At 41.9% G+C, this 21485-nt stretch overlaps 1 long non-coding RNA gene across 2 annotated transcripts; it reads left to right on the top strand.

The window, feature by feature from the left end:
- The first annotated feature begins 6 nt into the window (after nt 1-6).
- On the top strand, nt 7-20896 carry LOC121663529. 2 transcript variants are annotated; one of them, XR_006015664.1, is made up of 4 exons: nt 7-322; nt 3196-3395; nt 15129-15277; nt 15734-20896. It is a non-coding gene; the product is annotated as an uncharacterized LOC121663529 (long non-coding RNA). The 2 variants fall into 2 exon arrangements; XR_006015663.1 differs by lacking the exons at nt 15129-15277; nt 15734-20896 and having other exon boundaries at nt 3196-5031.
- The last annotated feature ends 589 nt before the right edge of the window (nt 20897-21485 follow it).

Consider the following 21485-nt stretch of genomic DNA (forward strand, 5'->3'; position numbering starts at 1 on the left):
CAGCCCCGCCGCGTTGGCCGGTCCCGGTCAGAGCAGGGCAGGGCTGGGGCTGCTCCCTCTGGGGAGCGAGGAGACGCCGGGCTGGATGGTCCGAGGTGCTGGATGGCTGCACCGCCCCAGCCAGGTTCGGCGTGGGAAGCTACTTGGACCACGCTGCTTTTGGTGCTCGAACCCCACGGTGCTCCAGCTTCTCGTAAGGAAACAAGTCACACCCGAAGCAAATTACACCCATTCCAGCAGCAATTTACTTTTCCTGAAAGCCGTAGTACACCATCAGAGCGACAAGCTGTTCTCAAGTTAAAATAGAATCCGATCTCGAAAGGTATTTATTGTTAATTATAACACACTTTCTGTAATAATGTTGAATGCAAGAATCCAGGGCTCCCGCTGTCGGGGGTGTGGAGGTGAATCGTGGCATGTTTCATCTGCACACACAGCCGAGCAGCCAAACCCGGAGCAGCAGATTGTGGTGTGTCTCAGGAGGACAGGACCACGTATTTCAGATTCTGAAAAATGTTGGCTTGTCTTAGGGCAACCCATTATTTCAAGCGTTCTCTGTGGATGGAGAGCTGTTCAAGCTGACACTTTAAGAATGTCCTCGTACATTCTTCAAGTAACTTTTCGTGAAACTGCAGTCCTGTGCGCATATAGTGACCCACAGAAATTAATTTCTAGCAAGATAGTAAACAAATAAAAAGCAGACAAGTTAGAGCAAACTGTCATCACATTTACACTTGAACTTAGTTTGACAGGAGCAGTTTAGCTGAAACAACAGAATATTCACTGGCAGGTTAATATTGAGTTCGTGACCTTGTATCATTGAGAGCAGGAAACCACATTAATTTTCAGCCATCAAATTTCAGCCATCAAGTTTGTGATACTGCTTTTGATCTTGTGGTGTATGGTGTCACTCAGCACAATGTTGCATTAAGGTGCTAAAATGGTGGGGTTGTCACTTGAGTGGAATGTGCATGACCAGCGATTTGTTACTTTGGTTATGGTCGGTGACAGCTATTGGACTCAGATCTGCTGTACTCCTTCTAGCACGTTAATTTGTGCCTCCTGATGCTGGTTGTTAGATGCATCTGCTCTCTTGGGTCTGATTGTACAGACTTCAGTAGTGCTCCTATTCACTTGCTCAGGTTGCCTCTTCCCTTTTGTCTCCTGAAAATTAAGAACCCTGCATTTTGTCAAAATATCCATATTACAGATATGATAGGATGTTTTCAGAGTCACTGTAGATGACTATGCACAGAAACCAGTCGTGTTTCCAAGAATACAGCCTATTACAGTCATTAACTTTTCTTGGCTACTACCCAGTGTAAAATGGTTTGAGACGCATCCCTCTTCATGTACCTGCTGTCACCCTGGTTGTGACAGACTCTCGAACAGCTTTCCTTTCTCCCAGTCATTTCTCACTGAAGTGCATGTCCTGCTTGCATGAGGTTTGATTGTGTAAGCTTGATACAACTACTAGTTCATCAATAAGTGAAATGGGATAATAACAAAGAATATCAGCAATAATCCTAGACCATAGACATAGGGGGATCTGCTCTGTTTTCTCTGTAGTTACAGTCATGAAAATATATGTGCTCTGGAATAATTTATTTTCTGAATAAAATCTCAGAGTATGATTTAAAAAGAGTTGGAATCCTGAGATTCAAGTGTTACAATGCTAAAATTACAGATACGGGGTTCTTAGAGTACTCCAAACTTCAGTGCTTGGTACCCTGGCTTTTTATCCATTAGGGTCCAATACTTTGGAACAGGTGTCATCTCCTGATGAGCCAGAAACTATCCAAGGTCAGCAACCGAAAGAGATTTTTCAGAGAGCAACCTCCTTGGGATATCTAACAACAGGTGTTGGAAGTCTGGTTCCCATCTCAAAGACAGAGCTTTTGTGTTCTCAATTCAGGGCTGAGCCATTTGCCCTGGAGATGGATCCTGTTGTCCAAAGCTGTATTATATAACTCACCTCAGTGCATGTTTTTAAATTACATTCTGGTAACAGCTCTGCCTCTGTCTTGCACTGTTGACCTCTGCATTTTTTTTTTTCTGGAGCTGTGAAAGTTTAAGTACATCACTTTATTTTGAAAACATAAGCATTTTAAGGTAGATGAAAAGTTTGGAAACCAGACCTATCGAGAAATGTGGTGGGTAGGGATTTTTGATACAACTCCAGGCCATCTGCTAAATAGCAGCAAATAATTAATTTTGCTGACTTGACTTGTCTGAGATAACATCATTTCAGGGCCTCAGGACTGCTTGTGTTTCCACTCTTTCATCCCATCACTGTGTTTTTGTTTTTGTGGTGGTTTCTGGTGATTTTCATCAGTTGTTATGACTGTACATAGCCCTTGGCACCCACGTTCTCCTGCCCGTCTGCTGCTGTAACTTTCTCTATGTTCCTCCTCAGTACACTCACTCTTACATCACTCCGTGTGCCCCTTTTCCCCTACAGTTTTAGCCCACTTATCATGCTTGTTCAATAGCAGACAGCTTCAGAAGTCTGGACACAAAGCAATGCATGATTTGGTGGAATTGATCCACTCTCTTCAGGAACAGACCCTGTACAAAAACACACTTCCTCCTCCAAAAACCCTCTAATAAAAATTACGACTGACAAGAATTGTACAATTATTTTCAAGCTTGTTTTGACAAAGCCATGTTCATTTGCTCATCTTCAAAGAGCTTTAGCCACATGCAATAATGCCACTTAATTGGAATATGATAGGTGGGAATTCCACCCCATGCTGGGCAGCTCAGATGAAGTCTGGATAACTGGAGAGCAACCAGCATTCAGCATGACCACCTGCTTCTTATTTCCTCTGACTTTCATTCATATTTTTTGGTGCCTTCCTTCCACAAAACTTCTCAAATTAGTCTGCCTGTATTTCCTTCCCTCCAAAAAGCTGCAGTTAACAATTTGCTGCCTTCTCATATTTGGGTAATTTTACAGTTTTACGTTACCAGCTGAATGGTGCTACGCTAAAGTGCTCTCAACTTGTTCCCACTAAGGAGTTTGCCAATAACACCCACTTTTTGTTATGCTTAATGCCATTACTTTGCTTATCAGTGCCCAAAGGCAAACACAAAGAAAAGGTGACGCAATTTCCCATTAAAGAATCACTGTATATTAATATATCATTCTTAAAATACTCTAACAATACCTCTATGTGTGCATTTTGTTGGCAGTTTTGTCCTCCTGGAAGAATTAATCATTTTTTCCTGGACCAAACCACTGTGCTTCTGACATGCACTGTCCCACTGAGCTGTGTATCTGCCAAAGTGAAATCCTGGATAAATAAATGGAATCTTTCAGTTCTGCCTGAACAAGACTTGTGCTGATTTAGAGAGTCTGTCTGGAAAAACACAGCTGCATAGCAGCCAAAGAGGTAGGGGCAGTTTGTAACATCTTCCCTAAAGACTATTATAAATTTCTTCTGCACTGTCCTTATTTTCCAGTTTTTCACAAATGAACCAAAAGTCCCGAAGCAAAATCCATTCCCTGTCTTGTCCCACTGTCATTGAAGTCCAATTCCCACAAAAATCACCCCTGCTACTGTATGATCAACCTTTACAGGGTGAAAAAACCCAGAACATCAACTGCTTTTATCCTCCAATCTTTGTCCAACGGTGTCTTCCTTCAGTAGCTCCTTGTATTGGGAAAGACTTTTTTTTCCTGCTTTCATCCCATCTGTCACATCTGCAAGAATCCAACAGCCCATCCCCTAGTACTGCCCCACCTCTCTGAGGTACAACCTCCTGCATGGGTTTTACTCTTCCTCAGCCTACTATCCACTTCCCTCCAAACATCATGCTCAGTGGTGTTGGCTCCAGTGAAAGTAAAAGAACTTTTACAAAAGTGACATCTGAGCTTTGGGCTGACTGGTTTTTACTTAAAGTTCTAGTGTCCAGACAAGTGATAGTACAGAGCATTCTATGAGAGCAGTTCAAGGGGTGCTCTGGAGCACACCTGATATCACCAGGCTCCAGTTTCACATATGTGGATGCAAAGATTTTTCTTTTTTTTTTTTTTTCCCCTCTGGTGTTTACCGAATAATTCTGTAAGATGCAAAAATGAAAACACATTGTAGAGTACAACTTGCTCTTTAAAAGCAGCATGTTCGAAATGCCTGGAGCTAGCCTCATTTCTGCAGGTTTGGATGCAAAATGTTACTATGGGAACAAAACCTTCTCTCCACCCAATCAGCTGAAGCAAGGGGTGGGGTTTTTTTAAATAATGAGATTGTCTTTATCTGCCCTTCACCTAATCAGTCAACACAAGAATGAGAATAATGATTTTCACAGCCAAACCACAGAAAATGTGACTCGCTGCCAAAAAACCCTATGAGCTAATTCTTAGTTCTGGGAGATTGACATCTTATTGTAGAACATGAACAGACAATAAGACAAGTCAATCCCATTTGACAGTGCAATCAAGGCAAGGAATGGGTGTGAAACTGCTCAAATCTAACTAAACCTTGCTTTGGGAGGGAAAGCTTGAAGAGGTCTTCAAAGGAATTGAAACAGCAGTAGTTCTAACAGAGGAAAAGACTTTACATGATTGTGTGATTGCCTCCTTTACCCTGCATGCATGTTGAAGCTGGGTTTGTGTGGTGATTTTCTTTTCCATCAGCTGGTCCTGCCCATCCCACCACAGGAGTGTCCAGGCTGCTCTCACATAAGCTACAGACTGGTAGCCTGCAAAAGCCACAGTCAGCATTGACTTCCCTCAGTGACCAATGGGACAAGGCTTGAGTCTGCTGTATTAAGTCCTTCACGGTGGGCTCTATCATTAATCTCTGTCATTAATGTTTTAATTCAGTCAAGGTGAGCCAGAGACCTCCATCCATGGCAGATTAAAAGTAACATAACCTAGTTTGATCTTCTCTTGTCTGGAATGGTGTATTAATCCTGTGGCTCTGCTGAGGTTTAGCAACATGTTTAACTACACTGAGCATTTATTTAAGTCCTGTCTTTTGTCAGTCTGTAAACAGAAAAGATATTAAAAAAAAAAACCAAACCAACCAACAACTGAAACATTGGTAATTTTGGGGTAGTTTTCAGACTAATTCAAATTCTGTTTGTTGACAGCGATTTTTCTACACTTTCATATGAGGGGAAAGTACTAAATCAAACAACAACAACAATAATAATATTGGTTTTAAAATGTTTTAAAATCTGACTAGCTGTTTCATGAATGGGAATAAAGTCAGTCTTTATTAAGGAGTGATTGAACTGTCAATCTTCACACCTTCTTAGTTATAAAAATGAATAAAAGCATACCCTTATCAATCTTGGATTCTGTACACGTCACATGCTGTCTCTCTCCTCCAGGAGTTGTCAATTTAAAGTTATGAGACAGCTCACAGGAGAAAGGAAGTAGCTGTCTGCTCATAAGGCCCATAATAGAAGTGAAATAACACTATATGCACAAATACAAAATAAAATGTGGGCATCAACCCAGTTACTTTATTCATATTAAATGTAGGAAAATGATCTGTGCTTTGTGGTTCTTACAGGTATATAGAAAATTGTAGTGACATAAATGACTGAATTTCAGATCAGCTTACATTCAGGTCTAGTATAAGCATTATTTAACTAAACTTTTTGAAAATCAGCTGAACATGTTTCCATAGCAAGACTTAAAGCAATACAATTACGATGGTCTGCACCTCAGTGTTTCTCATGTGAGTTGGGACGTTGGTAGATGTGGTGCTAAATCTGAATGAGAGGGCAGGTTCTAGGTTCAATCCATGCTGCAGGCATATTAAGATCTTCTGTCACTGTGCAAATCCTAGGATGGGCAACACAGGAGAGGCATGGCTTTCTTCATGCATGGCTTTCTTCATTCAGTGTAGACAGCCAGAGAAGTGGATGAGTTTTGGAAACAGAGTTTGAGTAAAAGGATGTTGAGAAATGTGACTTGAGGAGGGCTTTAAACACTGGAGTGTGCAGTGAACCTAACAGGGCTCCTACTTCGCTTGCATTTCCTTTGATGCGAGGAGATGCCCAGGACTGCAGCACGTGAATCACAGCACCTTAGAAAGGAGAACGGAGATGTTTCAACATAAGTATGGAAGAAGGTCTCTAAGCATGGAAGGAGGCCTTTTCTACCCATCATGGTTTCATTAGCTCAGTTAGCTTACTCCAATTCAGAGTATGAGAACTTGCTATTGCAGCTATTACCAAAAAAAAAAAATGTTTAACCATAAAAAATTTATCAAAAAATAAAGGTATAGTAAGGAAACTATTTAGTATAAGACAATTACACTGGGCTAGTGAATACTGGTTTCAAGGACAACTATTTCCAATATAAGTACTTCCATTAGCAGTATAACAACACATTTTTACCATTGTGCCTATCCTTGGAGTGTTTTGTCAGTTCAGTTGTTATGCTGAATTTGTAATACCTGCAGCATAAGTGAAGGAAAAAACATGTGAGGCTGGTTTGGAAGGAAGTGGGAACACATGTTTAAAGCAGTTTTTCTGCTGAGATACCCATGTGGTAGACATGCAGCCTCAGTTCTGTCTGAGCAGACCTGCACAGGTGCCTTGATGATAATGGCAAGTGGTGGACCAGCAATCTGAATTTATCAAGGGCGCTTGTTCTATAATTTGCAATCTTGCATCTTAGTGTAACATTTTCAGTTCTCTTGCTATCGCACTTTTCACCTGCATGAAGCAACCTTAATAAATCCTCTGTCCAGAACTGCCCTTGTCACTATTTCCTGGAAGTTGTCATGCAGAAAAAAAAGAGGTACAAAATACATACTTATTTAGTGTCCTTTGTCATTAAAAATCTGGGAGGTACATGATATTGTTCCTGCCTGTATGAACCCTTCCACCTGTATTTACCCAAGGAATTTGGTTGTAACTGTAAAAATTTGGTGTTATTCATTGTTCACAAAGCAAAAGAATTGGCTCATCCTTGCTAACCAGTGTGCTACCACAATTGTGGTGTAACTGTTAGCTTGGTGTGATTTTAGCAGTTGTGTTCAGGATCATTGAAAAGCACTTCATGTTTTCGCTTTTTAGACAGCTACTCAGTTGCTTTTGCTGCTACTATTGATTTGCCTAATAATTTTACATACACAAAGCCAAATCTTGCTATTATTTAGAAAGACTTGTGTTCCCATTGAAGGCAATCCAGATTCATAATACCAAGACGTTATGCTGATGGCTGAGACAAATACAAAGCTTCTCATGTTGGGAGTGAATTCAGGATCTTGTTAGATCCCAGAGTATCTCAAGTCAAAATAAAATTTCCCTATTTAAAACAGAAACTGAATAGATTGTGTGTTTGCTGTGCCTACAGAAGAGGGAAATACTACAATATATCCTTTCTAGCCTCTTTATTGAAGAACATGGCAAATTCTAACAGCTCCATAAGAGATTCCTCATGCATTCCTCAATCATTTCTGCTGGTTTTGGCTGGGATAGAGTTATTTTGTTTGGTTTTGGTTTTTTTTAATAGGGTTGCAAAAAGTGTTGATAACACAGGGATGTTTTAGCTATTGTTGATCAATGATCACACAGCACAAGGAGTTGGGAGGGAACACAGCTGGGGCAGCTGACCCCAGCTGAACACAGGGATTTTCTTGGCACCATGCTCACTATATCAATCTGGGGAAAGAAGGAAGAAGCAGGGGACATTCAGAGTGATGGCGTTCATCTCCAAGTCACTGTTATGTGACAGAGCCCTGCTCTCCTGTAAGGCTGAACATCTCTCAGCCCACGGGAAGCAGTGAATCAATTCTTTTTTTGCTTTTCTCGTGTGCATGGTTTTTGCTTTCCCTATTAAACTGTCTTTATGTCAACTCATAAGTTTTTCAAGCGGTTACCTTCTGATTCTCTCCCTGATCTCACTAGGGGTGAGTGAGTGAGCGAGCAGCTGAGCAGGGCTCAGTTGTTGGCTGGGGTTAAACCACAGCATCATCATTAAACAAATCATACATCCGAAAACATATGTTTGTGTTCACTCACCTATGAACTCAGAGCAAACGGCCAGCAGCAGCAGGGAAAGCAGAGAAGTCCCAGGAGCACCAGCCGGACTGACTTAGCTAATGAAGTGTGCATAAACAGCAAACATCCATCATCATAAATTATCCTTGAAGTCCCCTTTCACATCCAGCCATCTCCTCGCATCTAATGCTTCTTAGACAACCTGTGACATCCGTGGCCTGAATCCTGCAAATGACTAGACTGAGTAGGAAATGTGCTCTGTAAACATGCTGTTCATTATAGCTATTTTACCTACTGCCAGATGGGTTGATTTGAAATGGTTTATTGCTTACTCACCCTTTTGTGTATTTGAATTAGAAGAGTTAACAAATTGCCTAGTAGTCAGGAATCAAGTGCTTCAGGCCAGCAAAGATTATGAAACTGCCTTTTCTACCCCCATAGACTGTTGCAGGGGAGCTGGAAATTTTACATGGGGGTGTTCTTATCTGAACAGAGTTTTGCTTTTTTAAACAAGCTGCACATTGCAAATAAAACCTGTACTTCAAGACTATTAGTAGGAAAAACAAATATGAAAAGATTGTAGCTTATTAATTGGCTATGATGTTGTTATTTTGATATATTTTAAACAATAGATAGAACTAGATAGATAGACCTTAGTAAAAGAACACAGCTGGGGCATAAGAAAGTTGATACTAGAAAGATAATTTTTCTCAGAAAAGACAAGAGTAGCAAACATGTATTCATCCAGTATCACTATTTCAACATCATCCAGTACTCATGAGATCAAACTTACTTCAGTGCTGGCATTAGTACCAGTATCCAGCACTTATTAGTAAAGCAAATACAGACCAGGAGAATCAGATAAGCATGTATTTTGAAGCACATGAGTAAGCTTCAGGAGCAAAAACCTATTGAAAGGAATAAAATATCCCAGTCAGGTGGAGCAGAGCCGAGTTAATGGAAATACATTATCCTGTGGCTAAAGAAACAAGCTCAACCAGACCTTATGCTCCCCTCCAACATTTTCATGGAATGAGGGCAGGTAGCTGCCCTGCTACTTACAAGATTAGCTGTATGTAACTTCACTGAACTCAGCACACTGAGCTGCATTTGTAACAATTTCAGTAACTGCCATTCTGGTTGAAGTCTGTAGATTCTCTAAAAGATACAAAAATATATTTGCATTGAGTTTACCAGCTCCATAGATACAGTTATTCTCCCCCCAGCTGCTGCAAAAATAAGCCCAGCCTTTCCCAGAGTTAGCTAACTCAGATACAGAGCTGGTGCAACGAGGAAATATTTTCCATCTCTTAACTGCAGTGACATTTGAGAACACCTGCCCTCTGGAAGGCTGCCTGGGCTGTCCATCTTTTATCAAACTGGGGTTTGCCTTTACTTTTGCATTCTGGCTGAGCTTACAGATTTTTTTGTTTTATTTAAATGACCAGATATTAGTCCTGACTCAGGAAAGCATTAAATAACATCCTTAATCACTTTCTTAAAGTGCTTAATATTTACTGTGTGTTGAAATGTTTTCTTGCACTTACTCCATAGAGGGCTAGACTGTTCTGAAATTACTTTCTGTCTTAGCATTGCTTTCCACTGCCTCTGTAGAAGAAATGCAATTTAGAAGTGTAATTCACTGTATTCCTTCCCAATCCACTAGCAGTATCTTCTGCACGTGAAGGGTATTTTGAGGAGGAGATCCTCTCTCATTACAACTTATCATACAGGGCATAGCTCTCAACAGCCCCACAGTAAATCCACACCAAACTGTAAATATAACATAACACAGGGCATTGAAAGCACCACAGGTCACTTCAAAATCGTAATAATGAGCTACTTTTGATGGCAGCAAGGACTTGGGAACATGGCAATTCAGAACAAATGGAGAAATATTGCTCTGCCTTTCCCAGTTTGTACCTTCTGGTGGGTATTCACACATAAGAAGCTTACTGCCTAGCTCAACTGCTGGAAAGTTGTCTACATCTACCTTGCCTACAGGCAGGCTCCTTTCATGAGAAATGAAGTAAATTTACTTAAAATAAGTAGAGGAATATCCCCTCCACTCCTCCCCCACCCAGTTACTGGAGCTGGTTCCCTTCTTACAGATCAAAGACTATTTTAAACACCAGGAGTAGTAAGAGTATAAGGCATAAATTTGGCAAAAAAGGTGTAACTTTTTCCAAAGCCATTTGGAAAACAAGACAGGCCCTTTAATTACCAAGTAGAAATAAAGCTGTCAGGCATTTACTGACAGTTTTTCAAAATGATCTTTAGCATGGAGAAAATGTAACTTCGGCGCCTAGTGTCAGATCAAAGTTTGTCTGCCATCGATTAGAATGAAAGAATATATGAAATCTGAAGGTGACATCTGGTATTTCAACACAAAAATGGAATGTCTCAGACTTAAAAAGGTCTTTGTCAAGATAATCTCCATTTAAAGCTCAACAATGTAAACTGTGACCAGATCGAAGACTGCAAGCACTAGAACACTCAAAAGTGAGACACTGAAAAGACAACTTTTATTTAGCTGGCATTTTCCTATCTGTTAACATGCTATGGAGTGAGCAGTATATGGGCTGTGCAGAGCAAAATGGAACGCCAGGGATGGCTGCACTGAATCACCCGAGTACTGTAACGTTTACTGCCCCATAAAACCCATCATATGGAAATCAATGCCCATCACAGAGGTTGTTGTTATATATTTTGGCTGCTCAATTGTAAATCGAATGGTGGAAGCTTAAGTTCAATATATAATGTGTCTTAATATAGGATTTTTTATTTTTGTTTTTAGCAGTTACTCTACACAACTATGACTTCTTGTTTTGAACAAATGCAAAATATAAATACTCTGTGACAGCATGTATTAAACTGATTCAGCTCTTGTAGTCTGGCAGAAGGGCAGACAAAGGCCATGTGCCTATTGCAGTGGCATTCAGTCAAGCCCTGGAAGGCCATTACTCTGTGTTTAGAAAAAATAGGTGGGATCTTGGGCAGCAGGAAGAACTCATAATGATGAAGCGACCTTCTGCCTCATGGTTTGGTTTATTATTTTTAAAAGGTCAGTTGTTAAATGTAGGTAAATACAAACACTGTTGCACAAGAACTGTAACAAGGGAAACCCACGTGGCCGTATGCACCCACCAAAATAGCTCTGGCTTTTTCCTCCCATGAACTGATCACATGCCCTGTTTCCTCTGCACACCCTGAATTCCTCCCTGCTGCCAGGGCTCGCTGCCTGCAGCCCCACTGGCTCACGCCCCATGCCAACTGACAAGCTAACCTAACATCACAGGAAAAGTGACAGAAAGCAAGAATTAATGAGATACCTGTTTGTTTTATTTTAATTCTGATTTCCCATTTTTCTGTATGATTTTAAACTGACGGTGATCAGTGTGACACACAGCATCACTGATGACCAGGGAATGCAGTCCCAGCATTGCTCTTGAGTCTGTAGAAATGGAGAAAACTGACAACAGCAAGAGACTAAGAGCAGAGTAGGATTTTCCATCTTTCCTTAACAGTCCCCTGAATAAAAAGCACTTGCATATGAGTCATCAATCATTTTAAGGCCTGTATTAGCTTGTGAGCAGGTTATCATGAGCTGAAATGATTAACAGTTGTCAGAGAGGGGTGGTGAACAATTGCTGCTCCATGGCCTGTTCTTTCCCATAGAGGCCACCAGCCTTATTGCACCCTGACGAGAATAGATTTCCCAGTCCACAGGTTCCCCTGAGTAGCAAAATGAGGTGTGCAAGCACTTATCCTTCTCACCATTGCCTCTTAAAGGTCAGGCAGCTCCTGCTCAGGAGGTTTGCATGCCAGCTGTGAGGCTAAGGTCAGTACAGAAGTACACAGAGAGCCAAACATCTTGGGCGAGCGGCTGGTTCAGAACTGGGTGGTGAAAGTGCTAATAATACGGAACAGCTTAATATTTTTACTTTTTATTTGGAAAAAAAATAGGATTCCTATAATTTGTATAAATTAGAGGGAATTTGTTCTTTGGTTGTCAGGAACCGAGGAAGATGTGTAGGATGAACATGGATGAACATGTAGGATAACCTGGCATGTTTAGATGCCCATGAACCTCAGGAGTAATAGAATAGTTGGCTGAGGATTCTTTTTCACTGACCTTGATTTTGAAGGCAATGGGGGAATACCAGGAGAATGGAATACTTATGCTGTGCTAGTATATAAAGCGTTCGAGTGACTTGACCATGATAAATATCCCCTAGCAGTGGCAGGGAGTGTAGAAAAAACATGCTGGTAGAGACAACAGAGAGTGACAGTACTCCAAGAATGAACAATAGGCACAGAATGTCAATTGTGGTGATTTTTCTGAGACTTGCCAAAGAAATATTATTTCTTCATTTCAGATTACAGGTTTGTACAGGTGCCTGTGGAGATGTAACACACCTAGGTGATTGCAAGGGGGTTAATTTTGTACTGTGTAAAACCTAATGAAAAGTTAGCTATACACCGTGTCAGAAAAGCCCTTGCTAAGTGGCTTAGAAACAGTTCCCATGAATTATTTTTACTTAGCTCTTCCCCCTGTATTTCAAGTATATGTTCCATGTTGTCCTCCCTCTCAGTGTTTGCTAACACATAATTCAGGAGCTCTTAACTAGAGGGAGGTGTCTGAGAGCGGAGCTGGTGCTGCAACCAGCAGGACATGGGTGCAATGGGAATGTCAAGGTACAGGGTAGGTCTGGAGCACAGGGTGAGCAGTACTCAGCACTACAACTAGAGGAGCCCAGGGCTGCTGCCAGGTGCCAGACCACAGCCAAGCTTCTTGGATGGACCTGTTCACCCACTGCTTTCAGAGCAATCTGAGCTTCCTGTGCAATCCTGCAGCAAACAAACAAAAATGTCTAGTATGTCCTTGACTACTTGCTGGAGGCTTGAGGGGAATAAAATAAGCAGGAGAAGGATGGATTTTACACTTTGTATACAAGATTGGTATGGTAGGCAGACCTCATTCTGAAAAGACTGATGAAAAATTAGAGAGGATAGAGAACCACAAAAAAATGACAAGGGCAAAGTGCTTTTCATGGAGAGATGGAGGGTTCCATCTGTTTAGCTTGTCAACAAGAAAAGTGAGAAGCGACTTGCTTACAGTGTGTAAATGCTTTCCCAGGCAGAAAATACTGGGCAGTCATCACTTCTCACAGCTTGCAGAGAAAAGACAACAACAGGATCCAGTGGCTGAAAGCTGGAGCCAGCCAAATTCAATTAGAAATTAGGCCCAGCTTTGTAAAGATGCCTGCTTAGTAACCACATGAACAAGGAGATCCTGTTCCACAGAATCAGACAGGCTGCTTTTTGAGAGATAGGCTTGAACCAAATCTGAGACATTTCACTAGACTTTGAATAAAATAAATGCAAGTTAGCAATTTCTAAGAGGAGGGATTAAATTGTCAAACAACAACATTAAAAAAAACCCAAATCAAGCTCTTGGGTCTACTCTGCTCAATTCATAGACATCTGTCAGACTAGAAGAACAAGGGGAGACATTTCCAGTCTCTTTTCCTAACAAAAGAGTCACACATAGCTGAGAGAAAAATGGCCAAGAATGATGTGCTAGGAGGACAAAATGTAAATCTTACATCTCTTGCTCCTTCATACTGGTAAGTAATCATGGAACCTTCCTGTTAGGATGTCTGGGGGAAGAAAATGATCTTTAATTATATTGGCCATTGTATTGATGCATTTGCGTTAAGCACTCAGCTCCACTGGTGATGAGCATAGCATTAACACCCAGAAGGGCAGCCTTGCAGGATTAGATGAAAGGGGAGAGAAAGCTCCTGGTGTGAGAAAGGAGAGCAAAGCCTGATGCAGGAAGTCAGGGGTGGCACAAAACCACTTGGCTGTGGCTGAGGGAAGATGGATAGGAGGCAGAGCTGCAGTGGCAGCCCCTGGAATGAGGCAACACAGGATGGAAGGGGACCGATAGCATGCAGGAAATTGAAGGGAAGCAGGAAAGATGTGCAGATGCACCTCTGAGTAATAACACAAGCTCATCGACTGTTCAAGAGAAGCAAAACTATTACCTGTAGAGAGCTTCCTCCTGCTTTGCCCTCAAGTACAAAATCTGTTTACACTACTGGCCTCCCACTGCCTGCTACCATCATCGCTGTAAAAGCAGTATGTCCTGCTGTGAAGAAGCCAAGCTGCATGGAAAAGTTTGCTCCTGGATCTCACCAGCTATTGCTACAGTGCTCTCAACACCATGGGGCTTCCCAGCAACTATTGAACAATCCAGCACAGCAAGTGAAAAGCTTTTCAGTGCTCTTAGAGGATTCACTAAAATGCAGAGACAAAACATTTGTGCAACCCACGGGCTTGGGCTTTCTTGACCTACTGTGGCATGGCTTTGGGGGATTAAAATAAGAGAAGTGGGAATTTCAGACAATGCTGGAGGTGAGAATAGGTCCCCTGCAGACCTAAGATATATAAAAGCTAAATAGCTACCAAAAGACAATTACAAGCTTAAGCAAACTCATGTGATAAACACAAATATTCCCTGTATAACATGCCGGTATAAACAAACTTGTTTACTAACCCTATTTAGGAGGTTACTGTCTTTCTTAGAAGAGTTTATTTTAATTGATAATTTTTATTTTAATGTTATTTTAACTGAAGCAGAGGGAAAGGACAGAAAGGCAGACAAGACAGTCCTACAAGTTCACTCACAGCTCCTTGTTAACACTGGCAAGCTGCTCAGAAATGATCTAGATGCCTGCTGATGCCACCTCTGAAAGCCCTGTATGAATTATAACACACAGCTGCTATTCTACAGCAGCTTTTAAACACTTGATTCTAGGCAGTTTACGGTGGGTGATAGAAGTGGTTTGTTTCCTTAATATCTTTCTGTAACAAGATGCTATTTTGTTAATTGCAGAGCATGAAGGTAATTATACTGTGGAATCATAGGTTGTGACATGAGGGTGCTCATTTTGCCCAGTGTGGAGTTAGACAAATAGATGGTCAATCATGGCTTGCATTTCCCTGTTGCTGAGTACCAACAATAACAATCCTGATAAATAGGAGCTACATATAAGAACCCACTTAGGCTTTAGAAGAAACAAAGTTTACTAGATGCAGTTAGACAAGTGTTACAGCACAGATAATTGCTGCCCACTGCTTTTCTTCTGCAGATACATCACTGCCCTCACAGGCTGGGTTTGGAGCATTCAGTCAGTGCTTCATCATGATGGACATGTTCACTGTTTTTGATGTTCGCTTTTTGAAAACCAGTTTGTGCTTTTCTTCAGCTGCCAGAAGCAAGCCTGCAGTCATAGCACGGGTGAGTAGGTGGCAGGGCTACAGCCAGCCCCCTGTAGTACTAAGGTGGCTGTTATGGGGGTGGGTTACACAGCAGTTACTCGCTGTCCTTTCTTTTGAAAGCTGCAGTGGTGAGTGGCAAGCCGCAGAGAGGACTGTGCTTTGGAGAAGCCTTCCAGCTCTGGGGAGGAAGGCTGTTACTAGCACAGAGTTGATAGATGCTCTAACGATTGTTTGGATTCAAGAGAGGGGCTGACACCTTGCCAGGAGGACAGATTTTTTGGGGGTGAAGGGTAAACAGAGCCAGGTATCCACTTCCCAACTCTATGTGCTTTGTGGGGGAGTGGTTGCTGTGTGAGCCACAGCAGGGACAGTGCACACAGATCCAGCTCCAATGGGTAATACAATTCCCCAGTCACTGGGCAAAGCTGGATGTTAGATTTGGGATTAATCTCTGTGCCTCTGTATTTTGTTACAGATGTAAACAACCACAGAGTACTGAAGAAGAGCAGAGCAGACAGCCTTGATGCTGAGCAGGGGCCAGTGCCGCTGTGTCCTGAGCAGCCCCTTCCCAGTGCAGGCACACCACTGCCACAGGCAGCGCCGCGTCCCCAGCCCAGAGCTGCCAGGTACCCACCCACCCACCTATCTATGACTGACTGGAAGTTTTGCAACACACTTTGACGAGTGCAAAAAAAAATATCCATGCTCAATTTAATTCTTCCTTCAGCTCTGATAATTGGTTACAGTAAGTAATAGTTGGGTGCTGAATTAATTTTTGCCCTCTCAAGTTCAGTACTTTAAAATATGTCAAAAGACATGTTGCTATTTGCTGCACAGTTTGAAGTGATCCTGGAAACATTGGCTTCTGTTGCTGCTTTTCAAATCCTAAACTTCAATGGCTAATTCAAGCTTTAAAAACTCAAAGACTAACAGATGTGTATGGAATTTTTTTGAAGAAAAAAATCCATCAGAAAAAAATCAGAAATTGAAGTCTACCATTTGAAGTCTGTTAGAAAGAATTTGAAGTTGATAAAACACAAATTAACTTTTGCTGTCAGTACTTACAGCAACAACATTTCAAGACAGAGAGACCCAAAATGAAAAATCTTATTTATAAAAATGAAACCAGATTCCACTGTTGGGGAATGCAAACTAAATAGCAGGAGTTAAAGGAAAACCAGGTAGATTTTGGTGGTAGATAGCCACCACAACTTCCAGGTACCGGGCAGAGCACTTACTATCACCGGCATCTTGCCCTGTCCGTGAAACAGAAGAAAGGTAGTGCAAATCCCTTGTTAGCCTCTGTTTCTATTTTCAGACCAGCTCTTCTGCTTTAGATTCACATTATTAATGGGCCCTCTGGGGCACAGACATCCAGAAATTAAGCTTTGCTATACCCAGAAGGCCAAGAGCGCTGCCAGGAGTTGGCACCTGATTTAGACTCATGGTGACGAGGCTCAGTTTAAGATTCAGAGTGATCTCTTCTGCCCAAGGCAGAGAGGTCTCTGTCTTCAGGGTGGCTTTCTGCTGAGTGGACCAAGCCACTTTTAGGCTGGGTCCCAGAGAGATGTGAAGGTCAGACTGAAGATGTTCAAAGTCAAGTTAAGATGTGCTAAATAACAAAAATGGCCTTCTTGTGCCGACAGTGATCTTGCTGCTGTGTTGCAGGCTACTGAGGTATATCTGAGGCTCATGCACTTCGCTTTTTTCTTTGGAAAGTAAAGCAGATCCATGAATTCCCCAACAGCCAGGGTAAATAAGTTCTCTTCTTTTTTTAACACAGCTACCTCAAATGAAAACATGCTACAGTTTTCTTGATTTCTCTGGCCACTGCCAGACACAAGGAAAGCGCCACATACGTATTGCTGAATTTGGTTTTGCCTCACTGGATTTTTATGGATGGTTACCCTCAAAACACAAACTATTAATAGGCCTGTGTCTGAATGCTCGACCACGTGAGACTTCATCTGTTACATTCAGGCTGTGTTTTGATAGATTGTTATTCCATTAACTAAAAATCCTTGGGCTATGAAGGATATAAAACAGTCCTACAACCACTTGCCCTAAAGCTAATATTTAAATATCACAGGGAAAAATTGAGTAGTCCATTAGAGGAATGGGAAAGGAATTACATCATAGGCAATGAGAAGGAAATATATATGAATTCTAGCAGTATAAACCAATGTAAAACAAAAGTTTTTTGAGCTGAGATTTGTTTAATTGATGCTAACAACACTACAGATTATTTAAATAGATTTTGTAACTCTGTTGTTGTTACAGAGATTAAATTACACTAAGATAATAATGTAGTTTTGGGGTAATTTACATAACAAATAAGGCTCCTAAAATTTCAGTTTTCTGCATATCCTTTTTAATGGGAACAAATTCCAAAACAATTTCAATTTTAGAAGCAATTTGTGAAGCTGTCCAGTGATCATTGCTCCTGCTCTAAATTCCCAGGCAAAAATTAGCCAGTTTCTTTTATTTTCACTCATGCACACAAAAATTCTTGCTTGCAACATCAAATCAACCTCTTCTGCCTTATCTGGTTTATAGTGCAGAATAAACCAATTTAAATTAAGTGATTCATGATTTTAATTAACAAGAAATTTTGATGTGACTATCAGTTTTTAACTTGCATTACACATCTTTATAATTTGATTTGAAGAAAGTTTAGCATTGTTTGTTGGAAACTTTGTAATACAAATTTCACCTAAATATAGTCAATGCTAAATGGGGTTTGTTTTTTTCCCACCTATGTACCCACACACATTCGTGTATACAGCTCTTGCTTGGTATACATATATTCATGTTCTAATTTTTTTTTACTCTGTTGATATTTAATACCAAAGAAATAATTAATTAGAATCTCTAAGTAAAATGAATTTGAATTGTATATATCTAAGTCTTCAAGTGCTTTTTCAAAAAAACAAACCCTCTCATAGGTGATTATTAAATACATGTATTTTGAAAGCGGTGCTTTTTTTCTCAAGATCCTGGTTCAATTCTGCCCTTTATATTTGTTGCCTGTGAACAAAGCTAAGAGCATCTGCAAAATTCATCAGAATGGGAAGTGCCATTGCATGGGTTCAAGTGATTCGAAAACATAAGGAAATAGCCAGACCTGGTTTTGGCCCTTCAGCAAAGGGAAGACTCTGGCGGCTCTGATTTCTTCTGCAGACTGAGCATGATCCTGCTGGCAGCTGGGTATGGTGCACACAGCAAAGCACTCCCCTTCCTGGCTCCATGCTGGAGGTAAGTCACCATCAGCTCTACCACGAGGGCCTTGCTCTGCTTGGGGACCAGAGGGTGGTGTTCAAAGCCCAGCAGGTCTCCAGGACAAAATACCTGCTGGGCCCTTCCCCACCGACATGGGTTGCTCTGGTATCTTCCACTGAGATAGGCTTCCACTTAGTGCAATCCAGCACTTACTGTGGGATTTGCATGAGGAACCTGGAGTGCCATTTAAAGGCTGCCACTTTTGCCCACATTTTGAAGGACCCACTTTTGTACACTCCTTGTAAGCACCATGTGAAAGCAGAGCCTTTAGATTTGCAGCTTTTAGCAAAGCAAGGATCTGTTCCCTCTCTCTCCCCCAGCTGCCATCAGAATAATAGGCCCAACAGAATTAGTAAATCAAAGGTTTCACTCTGAATGCATCACAGCTGTGGAAAATACATACTTTAGCTTTCTGGGCTGATGACTTCCAGCTCTATCCAAAATAATTGCCCCTGTAACTGCCAATCAAGACTGCTTCCCAATACCAACTTCAGCAGGAGACATCCCAAAAAACTGAAGCCTGAGGTTAGATGACACGGAAATGTGAGTTGGTGAATATCTGAATGTTCTCATAGTGCCCTCAAGGAGCCAGGTGGACCCAGTGTGCAGGAGTCAGTAGTACAGCACAGGTTGGGCAGGAAATGACAAGGCCTCCTGCCCTCCTCTTTCAGCTTCCTTAAATGCTCTAGGATATCCCTGCCTGTCAAAGATTTCTCCTCCTGCTGTAGCTAGAATGGTTATGAGATGGCCTCCTGAAGCTCCTTTCACCATTGTTCTCCACTCCAATGTGTCCTGGGCAGTTTCAGCTGAGAGGGCAGAGAGGTGCAGCAGCATGGGCAGCAGTGAGGCAGAATGCAGTGCCCATGGAGGAAAGGGTGTCGTGCCAATGTACAGGGCTGAGCTGAGCGTGCTGGGAGCACAGCAAAAGCCTGCAGGCAGCTACAGCAAAGGGCTGATCTGGACCCTGGGGATGTGGAAAGCTACTGGTACAGACACAATTTTAAAATAAAAGTGGGCTTCAGCACTCTGCTCCTTCTGGAAGAGATACCTGTCTTCTTAATAAGCCTGTTCCCATATCAGAAACTTGTTTCTTTTAAAACTTACATTTAGTGAAAGGGGAATATTTCTGTCAGTGCTTTGGTTGCACCTGGTTGAAGACACCATCTGCTGCGACACTTGGCCAGCTTGGCATTTAAAATGTCATTTAGACCAGAAAGCAACTGAACCTGAATACTGAGGCAGATGTCATGAGCAAAGGTGAACTTCCGTAACTGAATGAGATTGCTGATAAAAAGACTGAATTGCAGAAGCTTTTGCAGAAAGCCTTGTGGAGGATCACTGATTCTTCTGCATGTGCTTTATTTCCTGTATGTGCCTTGTGCAATCTACCTTGGAGGAGCAATGCTACAAGAGATATCAGTGAAATTTTGCATTTAAAATTCAGCATTTGTGATTCCTGCTGGTTAAAGAAGGATGAGCAGGCTTCTGTCCTCTCCAGAAATGGGATGCACGATATTTTCTAAACCAAGCTACTGAGTCCTAGAGTTGCTTCAGCCCAGCAGGGCAGGAGGACATGCTCATTTTTCTATGTAGCACTGCTGCAGACAAAGTTGTTCAAAACTGTTTGCTTCCTCAAAGTTTCTGTTCCAGACGACAGCAAAAGGACAAACAGGCTGAGATCTCTTCTTTCCGCATAGAAGGTGTAGGAAGAGTTACTGCCGATCCCCTAAGTACAGAATCTCATTCCCAAATGTACCTCCTGATGTGTGTTTAGGATGCAACCCAAAAATCCATGGGACAAAGAAGGAAGAGGAATGAAATTGGTAAAAAACACATTAAAGAGAAATAGAGGCTAAAAAAAATAGAGTTAATTGCTCTACCCGTGTTTGAGCCCACAGGGCTTGTATAGATGAGTGTTAGTGATGAAGCTCTCCAGTGGTGCTGGGGCAAGCTTTGTTCTTAAGGTTGAATAATCTATCAAGAAACAAGTCCTTTCCACCTATGCTGCTCAGTATGGCTCAAATTGTTTTTCAGCTGTGCCCAGTGCTTTTGTTGACTTAAAGTAAATGAAACATTATCCTTTTCTAATTAGATAGGTTAGGAGATGTTGGTGCTACTTCCTACTAATTTAAAGACTAGAACTAATTTCAAGAAAATAAAGTTTAAAACCCCACCTTTAAGTAATTAATTAATCCAGAATTTGATTTAATAAGGAAGGAAGCAACTGAGGGTTAAGTGACCCAGTCGGGTGGGCAGGCAAAGGAAATCAGCCAGCATAGAGTAAGTGGTGCAGCCACTGTGGGGGTCATTGGGGAGCAAAGGTTTTTTCTTCTTGACAGGCAATTGCAAGCATGTAATACACCCAACCCCCTTCTCAGTCATCTTTAGCAACGATTCCTGTGAGTCAGTGCACTGGGTGTAGCTGTCCAGGTGCTGGCAGCGGGGTCTGCAGGAGCCTCTGCAGGGAGAGGCCGGGGCTGCCCTGTGCTGGATACAGCTAACACACCACAGGGCATGGCTCAGTCCAGCTGCCAAACAGGGGCACCTCTGAGAAAGAGGATTTGAGATGGGGCAAAAAATACTGCATAGGCAGAGGATGAGGGGGAAAGAAGTGGGCAGCAGCCATGTGAACACCAAGTTGAAAGCAGAAGGAGGGTGAAGAGGTGCTGCAGGTGCCAGAGCTGAGATTCCTGATGGCCCCAGGAGGAATCCACACCAGCAGGCAGGCATTTCCCAGCAGGAACCTCAGCCTGTGGAAAACCCATACTGGGTTTATTGAAAAGGACTGCAGCCCACGAAGAGGACCCAGCCTGAATCAGGGAGCAGGAACAGCAGAGCCCACAACAATTGTTACAGACTGACCACCATTCCCCAAGGAGGAGGTAGAGGAGTCAGGAGTGAAGCTGTGAAGTTGAACCTGGGAAGAAGTGGGGAGAGAAGGTGGTGTT

This window comes from Corvus kubaryi, unplaced genomic scaffold (genome assembly GCF_017639235.1).
Source record: "Corvus kubaryi isolate FWS band 111438036 unplaced genomic scaffold, C.kubaryi_AGA036_p1.0 129, whole genome shotgun sequence".
In the NCBI taxonomy this organism is placed as follows: domain Eukaryota; kingdom Metazoa; phylum Chordata; class Aves; order Passeriformes; family Corvidae; genus Corvus; species Corvus kubaryi.